The sequence below is a fragment of the Mytilus californianus genome, unplaced genomic scaffold (assembly GCF_021869535.1).
Source record: "Mytilus californianus isolate M0D057914Y unplaced genomic scaffold, xbMytCali1.0.p SCAF_1, whole genome shotgun sequence".
Taxonomy (NCBI): domain Eukaryota; kingdom Metazoa; phylum Mollusca; class Bivalvia; order Mytilida; family Mytilidae; genus Mytilus; species Mytilus californianus.
The window spans coordinates 47,538,037-47,563,658 of NW_026262581.1; the positions used below are offsets into that span (position 1 = coordinate 47,538,037).

General features: G+C 32.2%; 1 long non-coding RNA gene across 1 annotated transcript; it reads left to right on the forward strand.

Annotated features, from left to right (window-relative positions):
- The first annotated feature begins 466 nt into the window (after window positions 1-466).
- Window positions 467-4,204, forward strand: LOC127704659 (uncharacterized). Its single transcript, XR_007983450.1, has 3 exons — window positions 467-944; window positions 2,716-2,784; window positions 3,882-4,204. It is a non-coding gene; the product is annotated as an uncharacterized LOC127704659 (long non-coding RNA).
- Window positions 4,205-25,622: the final 21,418 nt, after the last annotated feature.

Below are 25,622 nucleotides of genomic sequence, written 5' to 3' on the forward strand. Positions count from 1 at the left end.
TATTCAACCATAATTGTTGATGCCTACTATTAATGTCATTATTCCATAATAAAAATTCCCCACTATATAAGTATTGGAAATATGATTGATGTTATAACATATATCTGCTGAGAACAGGCTATTTGTTGTAAACCATTTAGCATAATTGAAAATATAGAATCTTCCAAACAACATATCAATTTTTTTTATTTGTAGCCTTGCACCTATCTCAAGTTATTTTCATTTTAAATTAACCGCTTTATCTTACTATTCCAAGAAAGACAACTCTTGTTGACCTTCACAACAAGTAAGAAAAAAATATTTCATAATATATGCTGTATCTTGTGGAAAACACAAACCAGAAGTATTGAAAAATTAATAATTTGATAAAGATGCACTTCTTCATGATGTTAAATTTGATAGATTAATTATTTGAATTAATTATTTTTTTTCTGTGCATCTTGTATCTTGTTTACTATTATCACTTCCGGTTCTGCTTGACTACATGTGGAGGCAAATTTACGATGTAATCATTTTGTTTATGCAGCTTTCTGCAAAGTAATTCTAGTTGCGTTCTTTACTAACGTCACCCTAAAGACACAACTGTTATTAAGCTTAGTTCGTGTCACAGAGATGTAAAATATCACTTGAAATTAGCTGTTGGTGTGAATGTGCAAGTATCGCTGCGTACAATCATGAAATAATAACTGAAGAAAGCAGACCTGTTTATAGTGTTATCCAGAGTATGGATATTTACTACTAATATTTCACTCACAGTTTATCCATCACACAGTTACAAACTTGGTATAGAGTTTCGACAGGGTAAAAGTTACTTAAAACAGTAAAACTCGTTCACATCCTTTCTCTTGTCCATAAAGGCAAAAGACAGACATTCAGAGGCCTTTCAAGTTTCCATAGCCAAAGGATCCTGGAGGAGAACAATATATTTCTCCCAGCTGGACGTGGTAGGTTTATCAACATGATTACTTTTTTTTTATTAAATTCGAAGTACAAGTACATTTATAATAGGATTTTTTTGGGGGGTGGGGGCAATCTCAATCTAGTATTTGTTCAAGTGTTCACTGTGTTTCATGTATGTCACAATAGCTTTCATGTTGATCTGGGCCCAGATCCCTAACCTACATGTAGCTGCGGAACTGTAACTTTTAGGTCCTTATGATATTTTTGACTACATGGTCACTGATGGTCCGCAAAGTAGTCAAAAAATTTCATAAGGATCTTAGAGGTAAGGTTCAACAGCTATCCCTAGCCCATCCATCCCTAAAACTAAAATTTTCCTGTCCCCATATATATTATAATTATAATGTTGCAATTGAAATGGAATGCCATACATGTAGTTGGGACAGTTGACCTGTTGAGTTAAATGATTTATTATTACTAAGATAAACATAAATATTTGAAATATAAAAATACAACCACTGAATTACAGGCTCCTGAATTGAGACAGATACATGTACAATACATATGTACATACATAATGTGGCGGGGTTAAACATGTTTGCAGGCGCCAAATGCTCCTTCTAACCTGGGACACTCCCGACAGTGGTGTAACAGATGGACATTATAAGAACAAACTATAAAACTCAGTTGGATTGAGCTTAACTCTTAATAAAAGCACACTGGTCATGCTGGTGGGTTTTCTATGTGCCCGCCTCAGTATTCAGGTATTAACAGAAAATATGTATTTCTGAACTGAAACATCATATCAAAATTATTGACAGGGGCAAGATTAATTAGCTTAGGGCTGGTACAACATAATTCAAATGTACTACCATATATCAATTTATTCACAAATTGTAACCAGAGGTATTACCTGTATAGATAGCCCTTTTAAGCTTACTGTTCAATTTAATATTATTATTCTTGTAAAAAATATATACGTGTATTTTTTCAGTGGCGGATCCAAGGAGGGGAAAAAGGGGGGGGGGGTGGTCAGGGAGTTGGAACACCCCTTTTTGTGGACGATCAATGCATTTGAAAGGGGACATATGGTTGGAACCCCCCTTTCTCCTGGGTTGAGAACCCCCCTTTTAAAAGTGGCTGGATCCGCCCCTGGTTTTAAATAATTTTTGTAAAGAAGTATCTTTCCTAAGGTATAAAGGGATCTGTCCCTCTTTTTGTATTTTCTCTATTTGCCCCAAACTTTTAAAATGGAAACATGCTGTGGGGAAATTTACAAGATTGGGGTACAAAAAAAACTATTTTTTTTCAGTTAAGGACTTTAGGTCTGTATTGAAAATTCCATATCGGTTGAACATGTTGAATTAAGCCATTTCAATACATTTTTTTGTTTAAAAATTATGCCCAAATGCAGGGTTCTCACTAAGGCATGTCTATGAGTCCTAATCTCATCATTTTCAAAACTGGTGAATTCAAAAAGATGAATCAGGATCGTAAAATATTGTACCAATATCATCAATTGAGTACAAATATCATCATTTTATGTCAAAGTTTAGAAAATTCTAAACTTGCTCTATTTTGTCATGGGGACTGAAATGATAAATAATATAGCAATAAAATTTCATTTTCTTACTGTTGGACTCACGGTCACCATGGCCAAAAATAAATCATTTGTATTAAATTTTTCTTCCTATTCCTAAGCCTGATACAAACAAAAATATTTTCGGAGAGAATGTATGAAGGTTATTCTATATTTTTACATTTTTATTGTGTTGCTTTATTTAAAAATAGTACAAATATTGACTTTTTTTAAAGGTATCTGCTACCAGTACTATTTAAAGTTACCAGAGTAAACATTAAGTTATGGAGAAGGTGATATACAAGGTAATTTGTCAATAGAAAAATCAATATTTCAAAGATATTCCTATATTGGAGAATTTTAGTTGTCAAAACCAATCGGGAAATGTTAGTGGACTGTGCCACTTTTGTTCTCCTGTGTACAATTTCTAAACACATTGAAGTACATTCATGACATTAGATTACAAATGGGCTTTAAAAGTTCAATTTTATTGATATGAAACTTTTAACTTGACCAATTTCAATTGTAACTCTATATCACATATGGTAAATCAATGCACTTGTAACTTTCGATAGAGTCTCATGGAAGTGGATACCTTGGTACCCAGTGTTGTCAATAAATGCAAACTATTGTATTGCAAAACTTAAAATACTGATACATATGACAACAACACTTCAAAGAGTCCGCAATTTTATTAAACTTGGATCAGATAAATATAGAAAAATAAGTTGACTATTTACAATGTAGCAAACTTAAGTTTTCTATATTTATCAAATCTATTTATAAATTTCTACTTTCACTTTTCATTTTTTTCCTCTCCCAGAGCAACACTCATTTTGATGCAAAAATATAATGTAGCAAGATTTGTACTTCAATTTTTTTTTTAATTTTTTCTTCAATTAACAAAATTTGACAGTTGTTTTTACATCACATGCTTGTTGAGTAAACAGGCGATTTTAAGTATTAAAACCATGTTTTAAATAAAGTATAGAAATTGTGGTTATTTTTTTCTCTCTCGGTTTATTTGAATTGAATTTTGTTGTACACACTTGTACATAACCTGATTCCAAGTTACTCAATGTGTACTACAAGTACGACATCGAGTAGTTTCTCCATAATAGAAAAAAAAATTCTGATCATTCCTTAATCATCTTTTAAAATCAGTTTGCAGTCTGGCCAAAATGAATTCTTGAAAATACAATTTTCATGAACATGATAAATGTAGTTAAAAGAGAACTAAACTTTGTATAAATTTGCTGGAGTTGGCCTTGTTTTTATCTTTTAGGGCATTTGATTTCTATGGTTTTCATGCTTATAAAATTTTTCAAATCATGATCATACATGTACCACTGAATTGGCGCTTATACATTTGTATTTCAATATTTTCATTTCTGTTTTGCAGATTTTCCCGAAAAACTACATAATGAGCTACTTAAAAGAGACATAGAGCTGTCAGAGTCACATATAATGTCTTGGCGGCACATGTTATTAGATGTTTTAACCGAAACCGAGGAGGTACTACCCTTTTGGATGAATTAAAGTCTGGAGAAGTTTTGATCATTATCGACTGGGCCATGAAGTTTTTGCCCTAATCCTTCAGGGAAAAGCAATGAAAGTGGTTTGGTTAGAAGGGACTGAACTGGCATGTGTGTGTCTGCATCTTCAAAGATAATGACTTTTATTTGATTATTTGGAATAAAATAAATTTTCATAGAATTATAGAGAAAATCATGTTTTTAACTGATTTTTTTCTTGCCAGAGAAAAAAGTCGCAGTATGCGAGACTTAGTGATTACTATCTAGCTGCAGCTGTGTGAACTATTTGTATAAAGCTTTATATTTCAGAAGGGAGAAGACGTGGATGCTCCACACCTTGTATGCAGATACCTTATGTTACGAAGTTTCCTTTTGTCATGTGAATTTCTCACTTATTATGAGTAATAGGATTTTTTATATATGGGTTCCTTGTAATGCCTACATGTCTTTCAGAGAGGGTTCACATGACCTCGACCTCATTTCATGGATCAGTGATCAAGGTTTAAGTTACGTGATTAGGTCCTTTCTCAGATACTATAAGCAGTAGGCCAACTATTTGTGTTGTATGGTATGATTGTAAGGGGTACATGTCAGTCTTGTAGGTTTGATCTGATCTCGACCTCATTTTCATGATTCATTGGTCAATGTTAAGTTTTGTGTTTTGGTCTGTTTTTCAATTACCATAAGCTATAACCAAAGCAAAAAATAACTATTTTTCATGTTCTGAATAATTGTAAGGTGTACATGTCTGTCTGACAAGATTTATCTGATCTTGACCTCATTGTCATGGATCTTTAAAAAATTTTTAGTTTATGAGATACGTGTAGTAAAACATTTTCAGTGCATGACATAAACGTTGAACATTTAGCGTTTCACCATTGAGTCAGTTTTTGTCTCGCCTTGACGGAGTCAAAAAGCGAGACATAGATATGCTGTTGTCGGCGGCGGCTTCAACAATGTGTTAGTTTGTGATTAGGTCTAGTTTATGGTGAACCACTAGTGGTAGGTCAATGATATCTGGTATGCAGTTGTATTATCATTGGCACATCTCATTACAATTGAGATTATTTGGCCCCGCCCCCTCAGTTATGGTCTATTGACTTTGAAACTTTGCTTAGTTTACAGGTATAACTTTGTGATTAGGTCAGTTTATGGGTAGTGATAAGTCAATAATATTTGATATGCAGTTGTATAAGCATTGGCATATCCCATTTCCATGGAGATAATTTGGCCCCGCCTCCTCAGTCATGGTCTATTGACTTTGAAACTTTTGCCAAGTTTACATGTATAAGTTTGTGATTAGGTCAGTTCAAGGGGAACCATTAGTGGTAGGCCAATGTTAATTGGTATGCAGTTGTATAAGCATTAGTAACAAAGTTGACATCCATAAAAGGTGGGGGGGGGAGAGGGGTTGACAAATATATTCAAAGAGTTATTTGAAAGTACAGAGTCAATAATTAATATTTATGCTCTATTAATGATTTGGTTCAGAAAATGATAGTTCGAACAACTATTGTTAAGGTTATTTGAAATGAACGTTTAAAAAAACTAGGCATTTGTCTCCATGGCAACCAAATTTACTTTTCAACTTAATTTCTTTATTTTGAATAAATTGATGATACTTGATGGAAAAAAAATACAGAAATAAAATGCATGATTAAATATTTTATCATTATAAAGCATACATTTATAAAAAATGTGTATTTCTCAAAATCGGTGTGTTCTGTTTCCATAGAAACTGGTAGTTTTATTTGAGAATAAAGTTGACTAAGTACCTGTTTTCTTTACTTTGTTATAATGTTTAGGTATGATCAAAGTTAAAAAGACATAATCAAATGAACTGTGGTAAAAAAACATGAAAATAATTTAGCTTACTGTAAAAAAAAATTTTCAGCAAAAAAAAAAATGAGACAAAAAAAACTGTTTTTTCCAGAAAATCTAATTTATATTTGTACAAAATGCTACAAACGATTATTTTTGACATGTTATAGACAAAGGTCCAATGAACAAATGCAAACAAACAGTTTATTCATAGGACCCTGTTCATGGAAGAAAAAAGAATTTGAAAAACGTTATTTTCCCTCCTTTTCAGATAATGTAAAACTGCAACAATTGGTTGCCATGGAAACAGGAGTTGAAATAGTTGCAACTTCTGTTTATCAACTTTAAGTTTTAGAACAAATGTGTAACTATGATAATATGTATTTATTATATCGAAATTAATTAGCAGTTTATAAAAACATTTGTGATGAAAAACAGAAAATTTTGAGGTTTTAGGACTGAAATTAAAGGGTTGTTATGGTGCCAGTGTAACCATAGCAACCGAATGTACAACACATGTGTTTCTGTTATTTTTTTTAGTTTTCAATCAAAATAGAAAATAGAAGCCCAAAAAAGCAAATTTTACAACTATCACTGTATCACACTCTGCATGATTCTTAGGTGGAGCCATACTGGATATTCCATTTTTATTGATTTCCAGCATTGTTATCATTCATGAAAAAGAAATACTTCACATACCGAATTTGAAAAAGTTGTCAGAATACATCTTAATCAGCAACACTTTCTCTTATTTTTTGGTATCCGTTGCATACACGGATAGATACCTATATTAAAAAAAGTAAAATAACAAAAATACCGATCTACAAGGAAAAATCAGATAGGAAAGTCCCTTATCAAATAGCAAAATAAAAAGCTCAAACACATCTAACGAATGGAAACAACTGTCGTATTTCTGACTTGGCACAGGCATTTAAGAACCCCTTTTGTAAACTTTTGTTTTGTATTTTAAGAACAAAGAAAACATTGACATATATGTTTTCAGTCGGGTGCAGTTTTGATGTTACCTTCAGTGAATGTGATCCTACAACTAACATGGTTACACAATCGTACATATCAACAACAGATGACGACGATTCATGTGTAAACAGGTCATTTGTATATTCATGTGATTGGCATGAAGATTAATAGAAAAGAAAAAAAAAACGTTAAGACAAAAGAGCTAACAGAAATATAAATAGGAAAGAGTTTAGACAGCAGAGGATTCTGATCTGAATTAAAGACTTTTGAAGTATGATCAAGAATAAATCCACTTTTCATTATGTATAATGTATTCAGACTGGGAACAAATTAGTTCAATCCTGCGTCAAATTGTTTTCTAAACATATTAAAGTGACAGAGAACATGTGACTATGTAGTTTATTGATATCAATTGAGAAAAAAAGCTGTTACTGAAGTCCAAATTGATCGTGAACCTACATATATATATATTATATGTATATATAAAAACATTTAAAAAATATATTAGAATTGGGGTTCTTTTTCAGCTTTAATTAGTAGATTTTTTGTAAAATCTTTAGAAACTGAAGATGACACTCGTTTTCCGTTGCTTCTTTTTTTTTAAATCAAACTTTCTTTTTAATAAATATTGTATAAAAAATTCTTCTGTGAATGTTAATTTGTCTGTCGCAGTTGTATGATTTATACGCAATAGTGTTGTTACCGTGGTCTTGAGATAGACGTTAAGTATCTGATTTCAGGATCTTGTTTTATTGGAGTTTGTTTTAGTTTTTGTTTAATCAAACTTCTAAATATACATACGTCATTTTTACACTTAACTCGCACTCAATTCGAAATAAGATACTTTAAATTTTAAAGATGATACAACTTTAATGAAACAACAATTGCATGATATTATTGAAAATAATATGTGTCCACCAATATCCTAGATGATATACATCAATTACTACAAATATTATAAAATCAATTAATAAGAAAATTGACAATACATTATTTATCATAAATTACATTTTCTTTTTTTGTTTGTTTATTATACATGCATACCAGGAGACACTTGCGCAACCGGTTTTAGTTCACGCGGTTCTCTCATTTTTTCGTTTTTACCTTCATTTGTATCTTTTTATTGGATTGATAAGATTTGAACATCGGTTAACAACTGTGGCCTCTAATCGATTTCTTAACAGCAACATCATTGATGTTAAGGAATTTCCTTGTTTCCATAAGATCTTACCTAAGTCGCTTACTAGAGGCTAGATTAGTTTTATTTAACTAATAGACCTAGAGAAAAAAATACAGGCTAAAGCGCTTTTCTGAATCTACTTTCAACAGGAACAACCAAAACCGAATATTGTAAAGCCAAGGATGTATAAGAACCGACACAGTTGAAGAGCTATATGACCAGAATGGTCATAAACAATAGCCAAATCCATCTAAAGCCTACTGAGGGAGTTGAAACCTTTATAATTTCTTAATTCATTAACGGACAATTTAAGAAAGATTTGCTTTAAATCATGTCAGTGCACACGTACTGACTTCTGATCTGATAATACCCTCGGGAACTGATAGTCTACCAGCAGCGGTAGAGGCATTCCGAATATTAGGTCTGTATCAGCCGGTCAAAGACTATTCTTCTAGAAAGATGCGATGTAAAAGTAATTTCACAGTGAATAAACTAATCGGTCAATCGGAAATAAAATTCAAACAAAACTCTTTCTGCGAAACATCACACAGAAGTGTCTAAAATTCTTGTTTTTACTTGTTTTAGCGATTAACAATAATACTCCTATTTTTTTTAATCGGTTTTAAATGGGCATTAGCTACGAGATATAGAAAAAAAATATGATTGTTTTTGTTCAATCTTTAATGAAAGTGAAATAGTGAAATAATATATCGCTTTTAATAGCCAGTTTGGTTCAATTTTGTCAAAATAAGCTATGTGAATAATTCGATCTCATTGAATCCGTATTCATGTGACCCTCAATTTAACCCCTTAGCTAGAGCTGGATTACGCATGAATTATGCGTGTTCAGTTATTAAAAGGAAAAAAAATGTCAATATTGAAAGTGAAACAAGGGTAAACCATTTGATTGACTGATTCGATCCACAAAAACTCATTCTTATACAGGTAAAAACGATGATTAATATATATCTTTAACCTATAATATGAAATCAAACAGACCTATAAATCCAATTGCACGAGTTCGCTATCTATTTATATCTATATTTATGTTTATATCGGGTTATATGACCATTGACATTCTTCACTGTGTCTAAACTACCCCGGCAAAAAAAGTTTGGACTCGATGGTATCTAATATCCGGCACGGTGACGAAACACCAATAGACAGAGAAAAGGTAGTTTTCTGTTTATTTATTTGTTATTTGTATGATATCGAAGAATATATATACATATACTTGTATAACTATTTTCTATTGTGAGATGTAATATTTTCTACAACCGTTTTAGATTAACGGAGAAATAAGTAAAAATGCACTTCAAAATGACGAATTGAGTGAACCTTGCCTCGAATTTGTTTAATTTCTCGTTAAATTGTTCACATGGTACTGAAAGAAAGGTACGGGAAGAAAGATATGGACATGGAGATGGCAAAACTAGTCACTTTGAGCACCTCAATACTTGTATTTCTGCGTATGGAACGAAAGAAATGGGTCATGTCAAAATGGAAGCACCCGGTTTCGTCAATGTTGTTTACTACACAATGACCCGGTTTTGTCTATGTAAAGAACCCGGTTTTGTTCATTTTATGAAAAGCAACGTTAACACTGGTACCCTGAAACAAAAAATAAATTTACAAATGGCTGATCATGTGGGTTTTCAAACCAGATACCTCATTAAAACCTGTGGCAAAGTTTAATTAAATTGTTAAAGAGGAGAAGATTTTTGTAAGATAATTGGCATAAGCGCAAAGAAATGGTGAAAATCGTAATTAAAGGTCAATTCTTACAAGGATATCGACCAAGTCGACTTATTCGTATATATTGTCTTTCTGATCATTTTTGTTATATAACTTTTATATAATTCAAGATAATAGACAGAAATGGAAAAAAGAAGAAATTTGTCATTCAAGGACATTAACTTCTATATGAATTCGTGTGAGAGTTTTGATGTATATGGACAAAAGGTAGAGCTCAACATTGAGAACATATATGCCCCTGTTAAATTTTCTCTATCTAAAGCTGTTTTACAAAAATAATAGACAAAACTTGCATCCCCCTATGTTCTATTTTAAGCCATCTTTGTTGACAAGCGGGGTCATCAAAAACGTTTTAAACTAGATACCCCAATGATGATGAAAAACAGTTCGTTAGACCTTTTAAAACCGACATAAGATTGTGGATAAGGTTTGTTAAATGTATTGTAGCCCAGTAATTTCACAGGAGAAGATTATGTAAAAAATTGACGGAAGACGACGGACGACGGGGGCCATGTGATGAAAAAAACTCACTTTTCCCTTGGGGTCAGGTAAGCTAAAACCAACCAAGAATTCCAAACACGATTGCACCGTTCTTGAATGAAAAAAAATTCTAAAAATTCATAATTAAGGCTTACACGAACGAGATAAACTAATCATACATGGCAAAACAACTTCAATTGCGTTTTTTTTTTTTTTATAAAAATAAATACTACGTATTATTTATACAAGAGTGACTGTACGCACTGACATGTCTCGACTGCTGGAATGATCGTTATTGAATTTATTTTGAAGGTCTGTAAGATAAATAATTTAATAAAAGTATCACATAAAATTAACATGGTTCATGGAACCATAAAAAAAGTCAAGGTCTGATGAAACCTGCCAGACGGACATGAACACAAAACAATCATTAAAACAAACCAAAAAAAAACTTAACATTTACCAATAAATCAAGAAAATAAGTTCAAGGTCACATAAATAGTCATTTGCGCCATACGAGCAAATATAGTTGACCTATTAATTATGATATTAGAGACACGGACTTGAACACGAAATGTTAACCTTGATCATAGATATCATCCATTATCAGCTATTCATCTTGTTAGGAAATCGCTGAAACATGAAAATGAGGTCAAGGGCAATGGACATATGACAGAAAGAAGCATCGTTACATAAAAATTCTGTGTGCGAGGTATGTTGCAGTCAGGCCTTCTAACTTCTGACATATAAAGCTTCATACAAATAGTTCAAGCCGCCACAAATTTGCATCCCTTGGTCTCGCATTCCGACAATTCCAAAATATCAATGTGAATTTTTAGAATAAACATGATAATCCTACTCACATACACCCAATTTCGCGGGTGTCCCTGCTTTCTTATTTTCTATAAAATTTTAAGTTGGTTTACGATTTAGTTATATAACATCAGTGGCGAATCCAGGCGGTGTATAGGTCGCACGCCCCCACCCCAAACCTTTGATGGCCTAAACAATATTAAATCTTTTTTATTACGATTTTTTTTAACATAAATTCGTCCAAAACATTGTTCGCTTTGCTACGCTCTGCGTTATGTAAGCTGTTTGAATTACGCCTACTTTGAAAAACCTGAATCCGTCCCTATATATTGTCAATGTACGATAATCATAACACAATGGAGAGATAACAGAACCGTTTATTTATACAACTTTTAATAAAATAATCATTATTGCATTTTCTCGATGGCCTGAGACTATTATTCTAATTTATACTTAGTATAATAGTTACAATTGGGGATAAATAGATTTATTTTTAATGCATGATTATTGTAATCCCTTTCTCACCATAAACATTCATTTTCTATGGCGATTCTGAATGCATAAATACATTTGTCTGATTATCATGCCTTATAATGAAATTTAGCCTTAAGAAAATTTATTTTAAACGATTATAGGAAAGATTACACCCCTAGATTACTTTAAAGATAACCATCCTGTTGTGCAAGAAAATCACATATCAAATGTGCGTCCTTCAATTTTTAAGACCATAAGCTCTAATTTTAAGTTCAAACACTCAAATTTACATAATTCATATAAAAAAAAACGTATAGAGAGCTTAAACCTCAATTTGACCACAAGTCTAGACTAAAATACACACGAAATGCCGATGCATATTATCGAGCCCATGCATTGTAAATTATTTATTTTAGAATTGATATAATTTAAATATACATTTCAGTATCTTACAAAATCAAATATGAGAATTTGAGTCAAATTGGTGAACATGAATTTGAAAGCTAATGCCCCTTTAATGTAAAACTAAGTTCTACTTTAGATGGCATAATGGTTTGTCGATTGACAACGGCCGATTATTGTGATAAATTATGCGTTCCAAATTTTCTTCTTTTATGGCTGCTTTGTGTTCTATAAAGGTTTTAGTTAACAGGGATATGTTTAAATGCGTATACAGTACAAGCGCATAGGAAAAGAACAAATGTATTCAGTCAATCTAATATGACCGATAGTAATAAACACTGATAATCATTTGCCATATATAAAGAAAACAAAAGTATAATGTAAAGTAATTCATGCTATAACATCCCAAAACAACCACTAGACAAAAACAAATGCAAAGGGAAAACGTATAGCAAAAAATACTAAACTTCAAGGCAAATTCAAAAAGGGGAAGTCCATAAAAACTGGCAAAATCAAACGCTATCAATCAACAGAACAAGTGAAAAACAAATTGAACTGCGTTTTTATTGCTATTATTCATCCCAAAAACCTGGAGGTCTTGTAAATGGAACAAAAGGTGACATCTCACCGCAGGTTAAAGACGGTCCATAGCACCGTTCAAGCAATTAAATCTATTATATCTAATTTTCTAGTATTTCGGATTTTTTTATGAAATTTTGTATGCATTAAAAGTCCATTGAATTGCATTCGATTATCGAAAAATCCTTAATGATGAATTTAAAATTATTAGATACAATCAAACAAAATATTGTTAACAAATGGTATGATGTACAGAATGCTTCTATTGGTATTTTTATAGATCCTTTGAACACATTTTAATTGATTGTATCTCTGGAAATATAAATGTTTCATATATCAATGTCTCAATTTGTATGCATTGAATTGCATCTGAATATCGAAAAATCCTAAATGATGAAATATAAATAATAGATGTAATCAAATAAAACATTGTGAATAAACGGTATGATTTAAATTTAAAGAAATCTTTTACAAGTATTTTCAAAGACCTTTTGCAACATTTTATTGATTGTGTCCCTGAAAATGTATCAATATCTCAAATTGCAGATGCATTTCAAAGACAGTTTATATATCTAAAAGTCTACAAAATTTCATAAAATCTAAAATACCATCCCCCTTTTCCCAGTTCTTAAATACTTCCTGTTTTCCTTAATTCATTATTGTAACATTGTATATCAAATCTAATCTAATTGTACCTCTTGACTCCCAACGGATGATACGAGCTATGTTATTTTGATTCGGCAAAATGTCAACACCTTTTTATATATTTCCACATTTATTATTTGAAAATATTATTTCTTAAACATTAATAAAAGAATATTAATTCTGCGAATGAGATGGTCAAATATTGTACGAAGATACCAAATGTGAAAATTAAAAAAAATATTATTGTAAAAACATAGTAAAAAGGAAAACGTTCAATAAACAAACAACAGTTTACAAAAACTTACTCTTTTCAATAAAGATTGAGCAACACGAACCCTACTTAAACTCCGGGTAAACTTGGTTAAACCAGAAGGGCACCTTTCATGAGGCTTATGACAAGGACAACTCTGTTGATAAACCGGATTCGTTGAGGTCATATATAAAACAAGAAAATATGTATATAAAGGCTACGTCAGGTTTAGATAAGGGTTTTTATATTGGTATCATTGCATATACATTCGTTTACTTGATACAGATGTTTTTCGACAAAACTATTTGTCAACACTGAAAGGCTTCACATATGCTTCAATGATACAATTGATCAGTTTGTTTTTTTTGTTTTTTGTTTTTTTTTTGTTTTTTGGGTTTTTTTTTAAAGTTGTGTGAATAAGTGTATCTGTATATTGTCATATTTCATTTTATGATAGTTCTAACTTCCTTGAGGCAAAAATTATAAAATTTTCAATAAAAACTGCGTTATTATCATCGCTATTTAGTTAGTCAGGAAGCTTTTGAACTTTGATAGTTTATATATTGTATCATCATGCAATTAAGTATCTAATTCTGTGCTGGATTTAACCTGTGTACCATAAAGTAGACTTTTTTGGAGAACATGATGGCTTTTACTTTTTTTTTAACAGCATCTTCATTTGCATATGTTTCTTGTCATACATGTTTGATTCAAGACAACAGAGGAGATTGTTCTTCACGGGGGCTTAACACTGTTCCATAGGAATTACCATCGGAATCTGACGTCACTGGACTTAAAACGAAATTTAATAGGTATATTACCACATGGCGATTTCCATTTTATGGAAGATTGATAATATTGATTTAAGACAAGAACAAGATTTCCGTTCTGTATGGAACGCCACAGCTGTCTTATGTGGAACTCTGATATTACGTTATGTTGTTTTATTATTATTTGATGATATTTTGTCTTTACATAATATGGTTTTGACATTACGTAATGATGTTTTGATATAACTCAATATGGAATAGTCATTACTTAATGATATTTCGATATTACACGATATGGTTTCGTATTGACTTGATATAGTTTTGTCATTACTTAATATGGTTTTGTTATTACTCGATGTGGTTTCATTATTATTTAATGTGGTTGTGTCATTAGGCAATGTGATTTTAACATTACTTAATATGTATGTGACTTAACGTAATGTAGTTGTTTCATTACATGATGTGGTTTGTTATTTCGTAATGATGATTTGCCAATTCTTTATATGGCTTTAACATTACGTAATGATGTTTCAAAATTTTACAATTTTACACTACATGATGTGTTTGTTTCAGTATTTGATGTGGTCCTGTTATTCTCTGATTTGGTTATCACATTACTTGATGAGGTAAAACCACGTGACCATTTCGGAAAAAAATATGTTCTATTTTTAAACCGATTTCCATATGTCGTTTGTTTAATATGCTTTTGATGAGTATCGCTATCCATTGAGTTAAAGTTCAAATTAAAGTTCGAGTTGTTGTTCCGAGTTATTTGGTATGAAAAAGGGGAACGGCAGACAAAAATAGGAAAAAAGTACTAAAAAAATTACAGTATTTCGGACATAAGGGGGATATCCCCAAACCTCTTGGTCCTGCCGTTTTTTTCCTTAGTTCTCAAATGGAAGCAGTATTATAATAAATTCGGAAAAGATTCCACGGATGCCTACGCCTCGCCTGATATTGTTGCTGTCAGTGTAAAAGCGTAATGTTGACTGTACATTTATCGGTACATTTATCGGTAAAGTGTTTTTCTGTAGATGCTTTATCTTGATCTTGAAGAATAACTCCTATACAAGTTTTATAACAATTCATGGAGGTTTACAAATTTATCATGTCAAAACAGTTTAATTCGGTAATATTTAATGCAAAAAAAACCTTATATAAAAATAAGAAAATGTGGTATGATTGCCAATGAGACAACTCTCAACCACATACCAAATGAAGTAGAAGTTAACAACTATATGTGACTGTATGGTCTTCAACAATGAACAAAACCCATACCACATAGTAAGCTATAAAAGGTCCCGAAATGAAAAATGTAAAAACAATTCAAACGAGAAATCTAACGATCTAAATAATGAAGACGCCGACGCAACTACAGACGACGGAATATGGTTTGTTGTGTCTCACTGCCGCTACATTAATGTCGCAGGCTCGACACAAATCAAAAGACTTGTATTTTATTGTCAACAAATAAGACACTTTAAATCAACTCACACTAAAGTTACAGGGAAATGGGGGGATTTGACTAAGCGACAGAGCATCAATTCTATGAAATAAGAGTTCTCCGATTTTTGTTAGCATGTATGATCATTTGAACATATACGAATATCAATCTTTTATTTTTATAAATTGCATTCTCTGATATACCTCGCACCAATTAAAAAAAACAACTTTTGGGAATATCTGTTTCACAGGTAACGACGGATATGTTCCAGTTGTCGTAACCACAATCCCGTCATCTTTTCCTCGAATGTGAACTACCAAATAAAACCAAATCACTGGGTTTGTACTTTCACGAATAACACAACGGGTGCCACACGTGGAGAAGAATCTGCTTACCCTTCCGGAGCACCCGAGATCACCCCCGATTGATTTATATTACCCAGTCATACCGATCTATTGAGTTAAGCCAATTGAAACTGTTTTTTACATTTTTTTCTTATGTTGTGCTGTTACACTACAGTCCAAGGTTAGTTTAGGGTTTAGCGCTCACATACATGTTAAACTCCGCCACGTGCACTTTCTTTATGTGCCTGACCCAAGTCAGGAACCTGTAGTTAAATGGTTGTCGTTGTTTCATGCGTGTCATATTTGTTTTTCGTAGATTGTTTAGTTATAAATTAGACCGTTAGTTTTCTCGTTTGAATTGTTTCTCATTTTCACGTGGTGGTCTTTTGTAGCCGACTATACGGTGTGTTGAAGGCTGTACGGTTGCCTATGATTGCTTACATCCACTGCCTTTAAGCTCTGGTGGATAGTTGTCTCATTGGCAATCACACCACATCTAACTTTATTTCAATTTCTATGTTTTGTTTTGTATACTGTAACATTGTTTATCTTTTGTACGTAAACCCCTGAGCCCTCTTTTCGGAAGCCCGAGGAAAGGCCCTTGATCCGCGATAGAAAATTTAAATACGAACTCATATTAGATAACTCGAATTTCAACTCGAAATCTTAATCTAAGTGAGACTCAAATTCGAGTCTACCTCGAACTCTACCTCAAAAGGTGACTCAAATTCAAAGTTGAAGTCGAATTGTAACTCGAACTCTACCTTTAAATGTGACTCAAACTCGAAGTTCAACTCGAAACTCAATGCTAACTAGAACTTTAATTCTAATAATTGGCTTGACTTTAACATATTTTGAAATCGAAATCGAAGACTAACTCCAAGTTTAACTCGAACAGTAACCCGAACTTTAATTTGAACTCTAACTCGATGGATGGCCACACTCATCCAAGGCACATAAAACATGGAAACCTATTTAAAAATAGAACTAGTTTTTTCCGAATGGTCACGTGGTTTTACCTCATCAAGTAATGTGATAAACATATCAAAGAATGACAGGACCACATCAAATACTGAAACAAACACATCATGTAGTGTAAAATAGTCAAATTTTGAAACATCATTACGTAATGTTAAAACCATATAAAGAATTGGCAAATCATCATTACGAAATAACAAAACCACATCATGTAATGAAACAACTACATTACGTTAAGTCACATACACATCAAGTAATGTTAAAACCACGTTGCCTAATGACAAAACCACATTAAATAATAGTGAAACCACATCTAGTAATGACAAAACCATATTAATAACATAAACGGTATCAATTTTTCTGCACCAGATGCGCATTAAGTAAAGACAAAACTATATCAAGTCAATACAAAACCATATCGTGTAATATCGAAATATCATTAAGTAATGACTATTCCATATTGAGTTATATCAGAACATCATTACGTAGTGTCAAAACCATATTATGTACAGACAAAATATCATCAAGTAATAATAAAACAACATAACGTAATATCAGAGTTCCACATAAGACAGTGTGGCGTTCCATAGTTCTGCAATCAAATGCTTTTAAAGGACTTAAACATTTGAAGCATCTGTCAATGGCTGAAATCATGCTTGATCTTAATACATCATATGTCTCGGAAATATTCGGATCTCTGAAATCTCTAGATAGGCTTTACATTTCAAGCAATGTGCAAGTAGGAACAGATTTGCCAGTTTATTTTCCGTTTTCGGATATTTTCGTAAACTTACGATTCTAGAAATGAATCTTGCTCAAAAGCCAGTGTGGAATAAATGTGGATTTTTAAAACTGAAACAGTTACGAACTTTATCTTTTAACTTCTGCTTTTTAGATAAAATGACAAATAGGACCTTCGCTTTTATGCCACCATCAATAGAAAATGTCTACTTTGCCGGCTGTAAGGTTCGTGAGTTGGCTGAACTAAACTTTCTTGAACCTTTCCAATCCTTGAAGATCCTCCGCTTATTCCAAGTTTGCATGGACATTGAGTCAGCACTGAAGATTGTGTATCCTTTTAAAAAATGCAAGAGTTGAACTTTACAGAAGTTATTCCTGGTTACTGTGATGTACTAATTAGGGCTCCATGTGCAGTTATAATAACTGATGGTATGACAAAATACTTGCGAAATATATGTTTGAGAAAATTAATTTTGATAAGAAATGGTATTGTAGATTTCAAGCCAAATTCTTTACTTTCTTTCACATATCCTGAATAAAACTTTTCGAATATTAACTATTTGGGTGTTCTCGATTTATCACAACTCTGTACTCAAGAAGAAATAATATTCCGTTGTTTAAAGAATCTAAAACTTTGATATTAAAACATGCAAGGCTTGATTTGACACTTAGCAGAGGTCGAAAAATATTTAGTCTTGTGCCAACAGTAAAACGATTGGATATATCATATATTAGTAACCACTTATGGTTTCTGCCAAATGATGCATTCATCTCAAACAAAAACTTACGACATCTTACTATAGGATTCAACTTATTTTCGGAAGTACCAATAGCGGTGCACACATTAAGAGATCTTGAAGTTCTATATTTAGAACATAATAATCTCCAAACGATCAACGTTTCAACAATTGTTCGATTTGAGAAATGAGCGAATTGAGGCTTCGTTTCAATTAAAAGTTTTTCGAAATGTTTTTAGATGTTATTGTGAGAATTCTGACTTTGTGTTATGGATTTCCAAAACAAGGATAAAACTTGATAAACCTGCGAGAAACTATACGTTCTAGTTGGAAAACGGAACATATACTAATACACAGAAAGCGGCAGGAGATTTCCATGAATTTTATGGTAATTGTGAAAATGAAATGTGACTCCGAGTTGGTATATGTTTACTCGTGATATTCATAACATTTACTACTCCTATTGCAGTTATAGTTAATTTCAGGTGGCAAATAGCATATTTGGTTTATCGGGTTTTTAAAATAGTTGTTGAAAATGATTTAAGGTCAAAATTCAATACGATGTTTACTTATCATACTCAGATGATTGCTATGATTGGGTTAAAGACATGTTAATACCGAAAACTGAGAACACATGGAAAATGAAAATGTGTATAGAGGATCGGGATATTTTGGCTGGGATTATCCGATCTGATGCTATTTCCAAGTCTATTCATGAAAGTAAAAATATAGTATTTGTCATTTCTAAATCATTCACCGAAAAAACATGGGGAAAGGTTGAGATTCAAAGAGCAAAGTATGAAAAGTACACTGTACACATCTGCAGCGTATTATTGTCTTTACCAGAAACATACAAGTAGATAACTTCCCATTCGAACTCGACTGTATTCTCGATGATGTCTTTTTTGTGAATTGGTCAGATCAGGAAATTGAAAATGGATGGGACAAGTTAAGAATGGCGTTGTTTTCAGACTAGATTTAACTTCAACAGTATTGCTGAATATGTTTAACAGTTTTATCTTTCAGCCTTGCAGAACAGCTGCATTTTTAATAGGATTGCAAAAGGAATTGTAACTGCATTTTGGGATATAAGAAGATTGCAAAGAACTAAGTGGGCTGTTCAATAAAGCATAGAAATTAGTTTCATACAGTATATTTGTATCCATATTACAGTTATTGGGGATTCATGAAACATATTTCTCATACAACTAAATTGAAGTTTATACAAGTACCCGATTCCACAACGTTTACGGATAATCATGACGTCCCGTAAATTTTCGCAAATATTACCGGATATATTCCGCAACGTTTACGGATGCGAAATCTCCGCTGCTTTTGTAAATACGAAGTTTTCATTCCTTAACGTTAACGGGTGGATGCTTTGTGAATAAGGTCTCTGTTTAATTTTCTGCACAAAGGGAGGTAATCTTGGGTAACTTTATTTCAAAAATTAACTATGGGAAAGGACAGTGCTTTTATTTGTAATGAAATAATTTAGTAAAATACAATGTTTTATTAAACAGAACAATCGTGATAAAGACAAAGATAAACAAGTTTGATATCAGCTGCAAAGTCACCTGACTGCAGGTATAAATTTACTGACAAATCATCAGTAGTTTATAATTTAGAAATGTCTGAAATTATTCCATGACCATAAATTTGATTATACAAATCCTTCAATTTTCTCTGAAGAGTCGCTCTGTTATTCTGCTCTGAATTTGCATTTAAAACTTACTTTTAAGACTTTAGATTGCTGCCTATAATTTCAAGTCATATATTCAAGACACGTATGAAAATGTAAACAAAAAATAACCCCGTTTTTCTAAATATTTTTTTTTTTTATGTTTTTTTTTTTTTGTAAATATTTTTTAATATTTTGATTGATTTTCACTAACAGATTCAATGTGATTTTGATCTTATCCATACGATATAATATAAACAATAGTTAATATGCAATGCCCCTCTAAAAAAAAGGGGGCAAAAAATACAAGATACTGTTATAGTATGATAACAGTTGTACTATCGTATGAATAAGATCAAGAACAAAACATGAGTAAGTTAATATATGAAAGAATTTTTACTCAAAAATGTTAACACTAAATATAAAGAAAAAAGAGGGTCCATTCCCTTGCGCTCATGAGCATGTAATATTCTAAATTACGGTACATCAATTTTCCTGTATTGATTTTCTATGACTCTTATTAGTCCACTGATTGAGATTTAAAAGTTTACTCACAGAATTTCAACACTCGATTGCATTAGTTAAACACAATATTTCCGCATTTGTCATAACCAGAAAGTATCTCCAACATTCATATTTAAAATTTAATTCTACACAATGAGTGTGGCAATTTAAGGAAATCTTTTAAAAACATTTTACCATATTTATTGTGCACCTTACCCCAGGAATCTCCCATCCCTGGAAATCATTACTGCCATTGCTCTTATTACTCGATCAACATTTTTATAAATTTAAAAAATTTCCACTTACAACCGAACTCATCGCACTATAATATTATATAAGACTGTCTACCATTTTAACGACATGTAGTAGTCCTCATTTTCGCCATGAATGCATCCAATTAATAAATATCCTTCATTGTCAAAGCATATACTACGTGGATAAGTGATGCTCAAGTCTTTGAAAATGAACTGCAGTCCAAGTAAATCTCCTTTCGAATTCATAACATGTAGTGCATCGTTAGCAGGATTTACAACTACAATGTTATCACTTGGCGTTCACGTAATTGCCTCTGGTTGAAATGTTCCTGAATCCATTTGTCCGTCGTAGGTAAACTTCAAGCGGCCATTTCTATCTACAGCTACTATTCGTCCGTTGTGGTCACTGTCAAAAACGATCAATAACATAGACAACATTTTGAGAATCAGTACAAATGCGTGCTGCATAACTAAACAATTTATTCCCCTTTTTGTCAAATTCTAATGTTACTTTCCGTTGATAATCACTACCGAAAATGATAACTTGTCGGACCGAAAAATCCTGGGCTGGAAACGGTGGTTTTTGTTCTCGTATTCCAACCACTACTTCATTATCTTTGTTTACATGTATGGACAATGGTTTCATTGGTGAAATATCTAAAACAGTATTGACTTCACCTGTAGGTGATAAAAGTTGAATTGTGTTGGTGTCATATTCAATAAAAAGTATTTTGCCGTCTTTATTAATTGCAAATTCAATTGTTTTTCTTTAACGTCTGCAATATCTTTATTGATGATTTTAAAAGTTTCCCTTTCACAAATTGATTTCCCTCAATCTCTTTAAGCTTAGAGCCAAAGTAAAGTAAATCGTCATCCGAGCAAAGTAACGTATGAACAGCAGGCAGAGTAGTTATGTATGAATTGAAAACTGACGAAATAACTACAAATATTACCTCCTGGGAACGTGGTGATGACCTGCTGATATCCTGAATAGAAACAACGTCATGATCTTGTGTAGACGGAAGTCCCTGTTGGACAGTAACTTTACAGGAGTTACACATACGTACATTGCAGTCATCACATTTCCATTTGATTTCTTGTCCTTTGCAGAAATAGCATGAAACTGGCACTTGTGCTTTTCTATTACTTGTGGATTTACTTGATGTCGCCATTTCTACAGTAAAAATACAAGAAAGTCATGTGTATCACTTCCTTGGTCTGTGTCACTAAGTAAACATTGTCAAGATTAAATACTTCATTCACTTGTAATATCTATATTCAGCAATTTAAAGATCGATCTTTATGCGCCATAAAGATAAAGATATATTTTCTTTGTGTAAAATTGAGAATGGAAATGGGGAATGTGTCAAAGAGACAACAACCCGACCATAGAACAGACAACAGCAGAAGGTCACCAACAGGTCTTCAATGTGGTGAGAAATTCCCGCACCCGGAGGCGTCCTTCAGCTGGCCCCTAAACAAATATATATACTAGTTCAGTGATAATGAACGCCATACTAAACTCCAAATTGTACACAAGAAACTAAAATTAAAAATAATACAAGACTAACAAAGGCTAGAGGCTCCTGACTTGGGACAGGCGCAAAAATGCGGCGGGGTTAAACATGTTTATGAGATCTCAACCCTCCCCCTATACCTCTAGCCAATGTAGAAAAGTAAACGCATAACAATACGCACATTAAAATTCAGTTCAAGAGAAGTCCGAGTCTGATGTCAGAAGATGTTACCAAAGAAAATAAACAAAATGACAATAATACATAAATAACAACAGACTACTAGCAGTTAACTGACATGCCAGCTCCAGACTCCAGACTCCAGTGTGTATATATGAATGGGGAAAGGGTGCGTGTTACACGTCAATGGCAAAACAACTAAAACTAGCTTTTTCGCGATCTACACTTTTCCCCTTTTAAATCTCAGTCAGATGATTAACATAAAGTACGTGAAAGAACCGTACAGTACAAATTAGTTCAGAAAATAGTTAAACATATGAATAAAATATGACACAGGGTATACGCCATTGAGGTGGCAACCTATCGACACCAATAATTAAGAGACATCTATAGGGCATCAAAATTACACTAGTGTCTATATAGAATGTTCTTAAATAAACCTTTTCTGTTATCTTTTCGTTATCAGCATCTTGGTTGTAAATACATTGTTTGTCTTCAAAAAAACAATTTCTATGAGATGAATGCTTCTTTTTTAATTTCATTTGGGGTGTAAAAGCATTGACCGTAGCAAATTTGTTTAAAGCGCAGACGCGCTTCATAAAAAAAATGTGCGCATGATTAACGCTTTTGCAACCCTTATTTCATTCTTATAATTACATTTTTATGCTACAACCACGAAATTACGAGTTTTATTTCTTATGCAGCATAAATACTGCAATCTGATTAGTTAATTACCCCGGTGTAAATAACACCCAACCCTTGTTCACCCCGGGATAAATAAAATTTTGCCAAAAAATTTTAAAAAATAAAATTTTGCCAAAATATAGAAAAAAAATAAAATGTCAACAAAAAAAAAATAAAAAAAATAAAAAATGAATAAATTTGATGACAAAAATTTGTAGAAATAATTTTTTTTTCCCGAAAATTCGAAAGAACACAAAAAAATTCTGAATTTCCTAAAAATAAAGAAAAAAGGTATTTAACAATGCGCAGCAACATCGACGTTGAAAAAATGTTACACTGAAAATTTTTCGTTAGCATTTTTCAATTTTACATCCCAGTTTAAAAATGGGTAAAGGAATTGTTCATAAGAAATAAATTCGTTATCTTGGTGTAATCAGGGGTGTACGGAATTTTACACCGTTGTTGAAAATTCTGTACACCCCTGATTACACCAAGATAACAAATAGTATCAAGCTTTTGGTTTGTTTTTCAATGCATAATTTTAACATTGTCACGGACTGCACGTGCAGTCATAGCTCATGTATATTATACGGAAATAAAATATCATATTGGAATGCATCGCGAATGTTGTCAGCAAATCAAAATTACGGATTCTAATGAAACGTACATGAGATGTATTGAGGCGGAATTTCTCATCCTATCTTCTATTGTTCTGTCTTAAATAGAATTAAATGATAACGGTATATTTAAACTCGAAAAAGTTCTGAAATCTTCCAACAATATATGCTACACACGTGATGTACTAGTAACTAATTAATTCTCTCATAGTGATTATATCTTCCGATGGTCTGTCGATTTTAAATACTAATACTTACTGTCCTCTAACAAATACTGCAGGTTTCAATGAAATGCTACGGTGAGGCTTCACGAGACCTTTTAAGGGTGTATATTATTCGTTTGTAATGTACGATGCCCTATTGGTCTCTTACAGATAAATAGTTGGAGTTTACATCTAAACAATCTAAGCTTAGAAATTTGTGTAATTTTATTAGAGTTATAAACGATGAAGTGGATTCTCTCAATTAACCTTCTCCCTCCTCCGTCATATTTTAAGGTCTTTCATTTAATATGCACTTTACTTTTTTAACATGTAAACATATTTATGTGTTTCTACTGTATTGTTTATTTCCTCAACATATGTACCTTTGTATTATTGTATAATGTCTATGTTCTTCTGTGTACCTTTGTATTTACAGCGGTTTATCAGAATAAAGTATATAATAGATTTTAAAGTCAAGCGTTGAAGATTTAAAGTCCTGCACTGTATATCTTAAGTTCAGCACTGGAGATATAAAGTACAGCGCTGGATGTAAACTCCAGCACTGCAAGTGACGTAAAATGTAGCTCTTGAGATATAAAGCTAAACGCTGTAGTTTTTAAGTCAAGCGCTAAAGATGTTAAATCAAGCACTGTAGATCTAGAGCCCAGTACTGTAGATCTTTAGTCCAGCGCTTTAGATTTAAAGTCCGTTGGAGATGTAAAGTGGACGTTAAATATTGATATACAGCGCTGTAAATTACATCAGAAGCGCTTGGCTTTAAATCTACAGCGCTAAACTTTATATCTAAATTTAATTCAAAAAAGCTTGACTTGATATCTTCAGCGCTTGACATTCAATTCATTTCAGCATTATGTTTTATGTTCAAAGATGATGTTGCAGACTTAACGACGATGATCGCGTGGACACTAAAACCGTTTTGAACTGAAAAGTTTGATTTAAATATGCACATTACAATTGGTTCAGAGATTTTTTACTCATCTTCAATTGAAAAAAAGTAGTACAATAAAATTACAAGTATAAACAGATAACGAAAATCAGAGTTAGTATGTTATGAAAATGCTTTTATTGTGTTTAATGTTTTGTTTATATGAAATTAAGTGTTGATTACATATCATTGGTTTTCCCTGTTTAAGTACTTATTATACATCCTTGGCTTTCAAATATTCGGCGTTCTTAATGAAGGTAAATCCAGAAAAAGCACTTCGATCACATGAAATTCATAACGTGTTGTTTTGAATGTTTTAAGTACATTCACAATTTTCAAATAGGCGTGAGGATTAAGAGCTTGACATTTCTATCGTTAAAATGATGACATTGTTTACTTTAAAATCTACAGCCAGACAACACGATTCTTTTTAAACATTTAGTACAATTTGCACAAGATCAAGATTTCCTGTACTGTTTATAACGTTGTTGTATCATATCTTCAATGAGAAACAGCAACACATATTAGAGGGTATGACTTCATGATTTGATACAGCAGGTTAAGTACAAAGAGCTTGCTTATAGAAACATCAAACATTCTTCAATACGGTATAATATGTTTATTAATGATT